Here is an 8068-nt window from a genome sequence, read left to right as displayed (position 1 = left end):
ATAGTAACTAAATGTTCAATCTTCTCCTAAATCAACAAAGTGTTTTGTCAACATCATCAAATTGGTATACTACTTCGTTCTACTAATGTAAGGTGTAGGCCACCACTTTGCATGCTAATGACAATGTGTTTATCATAACAAAGTTGCTGGCAGTAAGGGACAAGCGTCTCATAGAAATACTTGTTACATAGGCACATACACATTCAAATGATCACAACACATTTTATTACAAAAATACACAAACAGGATGATCATGAGTTTACCTGAACAAAATGATTGTCATGCACATGACCGATACATATAACGTGATGTGCAAAACAATCTCTTGGTCATTGACTTCTAAGCAGAAAAAACATCATGCTTTGTTGGAGAGAAAGAGAAACAAGGATGACATTATACCTTGTTGTAATCACATAACCCATGTCAGTTTCATTCACTCACTTATCCATGATAACCTGCACGTAACAGTTTTAATTACATTTGATTTAAAGCTAAATTAATCAATCAAAACGTAACAAAAAACTTACATACCATGGAGAATCCAACAACAAGTAGCAACCGCTTTAACTCCTCAAATCTATCTATGCCACCAAGCAGGTTCATATACTCATCAGACCATTTTGCAAGTTCTTTATGCTAATGGTTACAAACCAAAGACTATGAATCTTCACACATACCTAATAAGACAGAAATTGCACAATATCCACAAATCAGGTTTGACATCGACAATGTTTTCAATGAAATCATGCATGTATGGATAAAATTGATTCAACATGGGCATGTTCCTTCTTGGTTTTGGTTGTTTAGATGATGATGCAGCCCGTTTCACTAAAGAATTGCTATTTTGCACAAAATGTAATGCATCCACATACTCCAAGTAAGATGAATCACGCTTTGTTGATCTTTGATGTTTGGTCATCGGTTTCTTTTGAGCATATTTTGTTTTCATATTTTCATGAGGAACACACATAGAATTTACATCAAGGTAGACATTTTTCAGAAGTTTACTCTTTAGAGTAATTTTTCCACATACATCAAACTCTTCAAACCACTTGGATATGGTTTTCATCTCTTCATTTATGTTGACTTCGGTCTCAGATAAACCTTGGTCTGTAAAAATTAGCCTCCACCAAAACATATGGATTGTGTCAAGTGGTATGGTACCAATAACATATCTTGCTAGATCACACTCATATGGTAGACTGTGAATAGTTCTCATTATACATCCACAACGAGAAGGGTTTTTGCCAGCATAATGTACACGTTCAAACTCAGTAACAATCTGGTTTAAAACATACCTTGATAGAATGCCAAGTAGTTTCTTGTATAAGGTAAATTTAAAAACATGTCCAACCACATGTGTACTTGTCTCAAAAGATGCCTTAGTTTTAGTGTGTTGCAATATGATCATATTGTTTATGGCTTCTCAAACACTACATAGGTCTCCAAGGATATTCTACAGTAGTCTGTTTAATGCCCAATGAGCAGACTCAATCCTGCATTTCAAATACACAAACAAGTAAACAAAATCAATTATTTTTATCCGTTAGACCCTAAACCCTAACACCAAAATATATTTTCATTTTTCATACATGTTAATTGTTGTGTTTTCTAAATGCATCACCTTATTCGTCTAGGCTTTAACAAATCTTTCTTTATGGGGAATCAACCATGTTTTCTTCACGTAGTCAACAAGCATTGTCCATGGTGAGCAAGGAATTTCAAACTTAATAAGGCATTCATCGAACTCTTGCTTAAAAGGACAATCCACTAGACTTCCCCAAGCTTCCATGACATAATCCTATACCTGTTTATTTTATAGGTACTATCTATGAGAAATGCCAATTACAGGCATTGAATAGTTTCACTGAATCAGGATGACTCCAAAATATATCATGTACAATATCTTCATCCTTCAATTTATGCCCATGAATATACTAATGCCATTCAAGAAGCTTTATTAGTTGTTGCATTTTAGTATTGTCATACCCTAATTCGTCCGAGGACTATCATTCACTGATGTTTTGATTCTCGCTAGCTGAATTGTGGTGTTCGACACCAGTTACCGCATGAAGTAGAGGATCACTCAGTGTTTTGATCAAGAATACAAAATGATACCAATCAAGGGGGCAAAAGGGTTTTTTTTCTTGATTTTTCTGGATCCCAGCTCGCCTAGGCTAGCATCTACCTCGCCTGGACCACCAAATAACTTCAAGGCTAAGGGACTAGCTCGCCTGGGCAAGCTCACTGCTTTAGGGTTAAGTTTTAGCTCGCCTGGGCGAGTTGCAACCGCCCCAAGGTGGCCTTTTGCCTATAAATAGGCATCCTAGGGGTTTTTTAAAGGGTTCCAAGGTTTAGAAGTGGAGAGAATTGAGAGAAGAGAGAAAGAAGAGGAAATGAAGCTGATGTGCTACCAAATCATGACCGCGATCATTCCCTACATCGTTTTCTTGTTTTGTGTTCTTTGTGTGACCATCAGTTAGTTTTATTTTTAAGGATTGAATTTGATCTATGTACCCTTAAGGGCCCCCCTTGTTATTATGTGCATACTCATCTTCTCCATCTATCATCGACGATCTCGTTTTTCTTTGTAAAGTTCAATCTTAACCGATCACTAGTGTTGTGAAGTTGTTTCTAAAGAGATTGAAAGTTAATAAACAAAACCAAGATAAAACCAATTCATAACTAAACTTCATTTCATCAAATATCACTTGAGATCGTTTCAAGGTCCAGCACCTTAACGATTCTCTCCGCTTTTCAAAATTTAAAACATCGGTTCAAGGTCCAACACCTTAAACGACTCTTTGTTCGCAATTAAAATAAATCTTTCAAAAAAACATAAAATCAATTTAACACACAAACATTCAGACTTAAAGAACTACGTAGATCTGAGTTCCTCATTGCACCTGAGGATATGAAGAGCAAGGGCAACCCCCTTGTCGACCCCAAAAAAAATATAAAAAATATAAAAAGGAAAAGGTAAATAATTCTAAAGTCACATTGCACACACTCGATTAAAGGCTGTCATTCCTTGTGATGGGCGTGTGGGGTGCTAATACCTTCCCTATGCGTAAACAACTCCCGAACCCTACTTTTCAATATTCGCAGACCTCTTTTTGGTCTTTCTAATGTTTTTCTCGAATAAACGGTGGTGGCGACTCTACTCGTTTTCTCCCTTGGAGACGAACACTTTTTCTTACAGTTAGTTTGCATTCGATGTCCCGTCGTGAGGTAGGTTACGACAAGTATTACTGCCTCTTATGGAAGAACGATATGCATATCTTGCATTGTATAAATACTTGATTGTTGTATAACTGTTGATATTATGCTTATTCAATGTTAGAAGAATATTTATTGGTTTGACCAATGACTTTGTCATATCACCAATAATAATCTTCTCATCTATAGTCAGTCGATCAGCATATGGATGTCCAACTAATGACTTAGCCAGTGCATGATTATGACTCCCACATATTAACTTTACCATCCATCATTCATCTCCCACCATTGATTTCGCTCGTAACTTAAATGGACACCCACATTTTCTACTGCCAGTAACTGTTCATACTAAATCTTTCTTTTTGACCCTATATTTTCCACTCCTTTCACAACCAATTAAAACAAATAAGGTCCTTCCTCTATTTCCTGTATCTATGTCTGACCTCACAATCACCGACACAAAACCAATTTTAGACACAACAGATTGAACTCAATGCAAAACATAATCACGGGTAGCAAACATCTACAATAATACATGTTTAGTCTTCAAGGGACATTTGTTTCATTACTTTAATAAAAAAAATCATATTAATACATGAGAAGTATTGAAAGCATCAGAACAATCAACATGTTGATGCACAACATGTTCCTCTCCATTTTCTTCATTCACACTAGGTTCCTCTTCATTTTCTTCATTCATATCAACTTCTTCAGACATTATGTTGTCATACATCCATTGATCTTCATCCATCTTAACAAAACATTGAAAAAAATTCAATGACAAACAAACGACCCCTAACGACACTATACATATGCCATCACACAATTTTTTAATTTTTTTACTGCATTTAATGGTATAATACATTAAAATTGATAACCATATATATTAAAATTTAGACTTGCATAAACTAATATATGACACAATATAATTATTTTTTGACTTCCATAAAGTACTCAACTTAATAATATTTACACAAATATTATAAATGTTTAAATACTCATCGAGTACTAGCTACCAAAAAAATATATAACTTTTTTAGGGACTTACCTTTTAATCCTTGCTACAAAGAAACATACATAAATAATTATCTACAAATTAGTTATAAATATCAACTTTTTTTTATTAGAAATTATATTGCGATAAATTACTCATGAATGTGTTGCTGATATTTTTGTACTTAATTATAAATCATAAAATTATAAGGACTAAAATAAATTTTTAAAAATAAAATGACTAAAATAAAATAAAAGTCTAAATAATTTTAAAATAAAAACCACTATCAAACAATAAAAACTAAAAGATACAAATTATGAAAGTATACATATTTAAAAATATTTTAAATAATAAAATTATTTATATTAAAAAAACAATAAAACAAATTTTTAAAAAAATTTAAAAAAAGTTCTTACAAATTGTAAATCCGTAAGAAACATACGAATCGTCAATCCATAACGTTCATACGGATTGTTAATTCATCAATTATATAAAATTTATGAATTATCAATCCATAACTTTTATATAACTTATGGATTATCAATCTATAAGTTTTATATGGATTGCAAATTCGTATAAAACTAGATTGAAGTTGAAGAAGAAAATCAATGTACTTTACCTCTACTATTAATAGTCACACCAGCCACCACCACAACCATCACTTGCCAACGACCACCGTAACCAATGTGTGTCGACCAAAACAAACACAACCACAAAGGAACACCTCTCATGAGAATGAATGAATGTAAAGAAGAAAGCAACATAATGAATGGTGCGTGAAGAAGGCAAAAGGAAGAAGAAGAAGTTAGTAGGAGTAATTTTGAAATTTCAAAAACTTGCTGGGTGCACAAGAAAAATGCTGAGTACATAAAGCAATTCTTTTCCACCTCTCATGCTTGTTGTTCGAAACCTAGTCCAAATCCCTTTTCTCTCTTGCAACTCCAACTCCACGACCCTAGCAAGATTCATCATCCATGAGTGTGATAATGGTCCAAGGGTACACATACTACGCATGAGGCCTTTGATTCCATCCTTCAGCCCATGCACAAAATATCCATAAATACTGGTCATCAGTTAGTTGAGGGACTGGAGCAGTAAGTCATTCAAATTCCGTAATGTATTCATCAACGCTACCTTCTTGTTGAATGGCAGCCAATCACTTGAACAAATCCCCTTCTCCAAGTCAAAATGGTGTGTTCGTCAAGAAGTTGCTTGAAGAAATGGATCGTACCATATAGAGCTGGGCCAAACTCACCTTCATGTTTGGGTGTGTTCCCTGAACCTGGAAATACACTTCAGTGCATATAATCAACACCGCCAAGTCTTTACCATCAAACATCAATGACTCTACTTTCTTCACCCATTGGGGGAATGTTAGCAATCAGGGGGTGCAATCAGATGTTAGCATACAGGGGGTACAAGTAGCAAGGAGCAGGCCCAAGAGGAATAGAACTAAACCAGCTTACTTGAAAGATTTCATCTGAGATTTGCTGAGTAAGTGTTCGAACATTCTCTTCCGGCATCACAATCTTTAGCACCTTAGCTTGTCTGCCAATTCCCTCATAATTTGTGTAATTCCATTAGGATTATGCTAGCACAAAATGACAAAATCAGTTATCTTTTGCATTACAAATAGATAATCATTGTAATAAGGTAAGGCAATGAAAATTACTCTGAGTTTTCCTTCTCTTCTCTTCTTCTTGGGAGGTTATTGGTCCTCTAAACCAGGTTCTTCTATCAATTTTGGTGCTCTCGTTCTGCAATGGCGGAATCCACCAGGTCCAAAGCTTCTTCCGACAGGCTGGAAGATGCCATAGCGAAACTCACTACCCATCACCTAGCCCAACCTAAGACTTCATCTCCATCCCCTTTTGCATCCAATAACCCGCCAACCATGGTTGCCTCCACCCCTCATCGCTTGAAACTCGATGTTCCCCGCTTTGATGGGACCAAACCCCTTGGTTGGATCTTTAAGATCAACCAATTCTTCGATTACCATGTCACGCCCAAGCACGATCTATTGACCATCACCTTCTTCTACATGGAGGGGCACGACCTGGCTTGGTTTCAGTGAATGACCAGTAATGCTTAGTTCACCTGCTAGCCAGGTTTCCTCCAGGCGTTGCAGACACAGTTCGCCCGTCGCAATACGAGGATCCCACTGGTGCCCTTTGTAAACTTACACAGCACTCCACAGTCACCACGCACCTTTCAGAGTTCGAAGATCTTGCGAATCGTATTGTCAAACTACCTCCGCCATTCCTCTTGAGTTGCTTTATCTCGGGATTGACTCCAGAGATACGCCGAGAGGTCCAAGCCCATCAACCTCTAACTTTGGTGCAGGTGGCGGGTTTGGCTAGGCTTCAGGAGGAGAAGCTTCTGGATACACGTTCCCTGAGCCGAGCGCGTCCACACACACTCACCGCGCCTCCCCTGCGGCCCTTGTCGTCAGTCGCGACCCCATTGCTTCCAGCCCCAATGAAAACCCCAACTCCGGTACCCTTGAAGAGACTCTCCCTGGATAAATTGGCTTCACGTAGGGAACGTGGTTTGTGTTTCAATTGTGATGAACAATTTCATCGAGGGCACAAATGTGCTTCTCGTATGTTCCTTTTAATAACTGATGAGGAAGATGCAACCCGGGATGACCCTACCCAATTGGAGTAGTTGCCCAACCCACTCGACTCAAGCCCAGATCATGCTCCACTCTCTCTCGGGTCATTTGGCGCCTGAGACCCTGTGTCTATTGGGCCATGTTGCTAATCACCAACTGGTGATCCTGGTTGATGGAGGCAGCACCCATAATTTTATCCAGGAACCATTGGTGCGGAAATTGGGCCTCACTACTCGTACCACACCTCCGCTACGCGTCATGCTCGGAAATGGCCAGCACCTTTAGTGTGACCACATCTGCAAAGCGGTTACCATCATCATCCAACACATTCCTTTTGTCGTGGACCTCTCCATCTGTTGCCCCTATGTGGTGCCAACATGGTCCTGGGCGTGCAGTGGCTCAAGACACTTGGATCCATCATGATTGACTACAACACTCTGAGCATGAAATTTTTTCATGAAGGCCACTTAGTCAAGTTTCAAAGGGATACTGATCCTATCTCTGTTCTCCTCACCCCACCCCAGCTTCACCAATTAGCCTGAAAACAGGGAGCGAGTGCGTATTTTCATATCGCAATCACTCCTTCTGAGTTCCCTTCAAACCAAAGTGACAAACCTCCTATTCCACCACCAGTTCAACACCTCTTAGACCAATCCAGCCTCCTTTTCCAAGAACCGCAATCCTTGCCCCCTTCCCGTCCAACTGATCATCACATCCATCTACAACCCAACTCCACCCCTGTTAATGTGCACCCATATCGTTACCCCCACTATCAGAAGCAAGAAGTTGAGACGTAGGTGACCTCAATGTTATAGAACGGGATCATTAGACCCAGCACGAGCCTGTTCTTGTCTCTGGTCCTTTTGGTGAGGAAGCATGATGGCTCTTGGCGCTTTTGCGTAGACTATCGCGCTTTAAACGCCATAACGATCAAGGATCATTTTTTGATACCCACCATAGATGAACTATTGGATGAATTAGGTGGCACCAGTTGGTTTTCAAAGTTGGACCTTTTCCAGGGGTACCACCAGATACGCATGAATGAAGAGGATATTTGCAAGACCACCTTTTGCACCCATCACAGTCATTTTGAATTTCGAGTGATGCCCTTTGGGCTCTGCAATGCCCCTTCTTCTTTCCAAGCAACCATGAATTCCATTTTCCGGCCACATCTCAACCGCTTTGTTATTGTTTCTTCGACGACATCTTAATTTACAATCGCACTTTTGAGGCTCACTTGT

Source organism: Glycine soja, chromosome 15, assembly GCF_004193775.1.
Source record: "Glycine soja cultivar W05 chromosome 15, ASM419377v2, whole genome shotgun sequence".
NCBI lineage: Eukaryota > Viridiplantae > Streptophyta > Magnoliopsida > Fabales > Fabaceae > Glycine > Glycine soja.
This window is presented reverse-complemented; position numbering follows the sequence as displayed.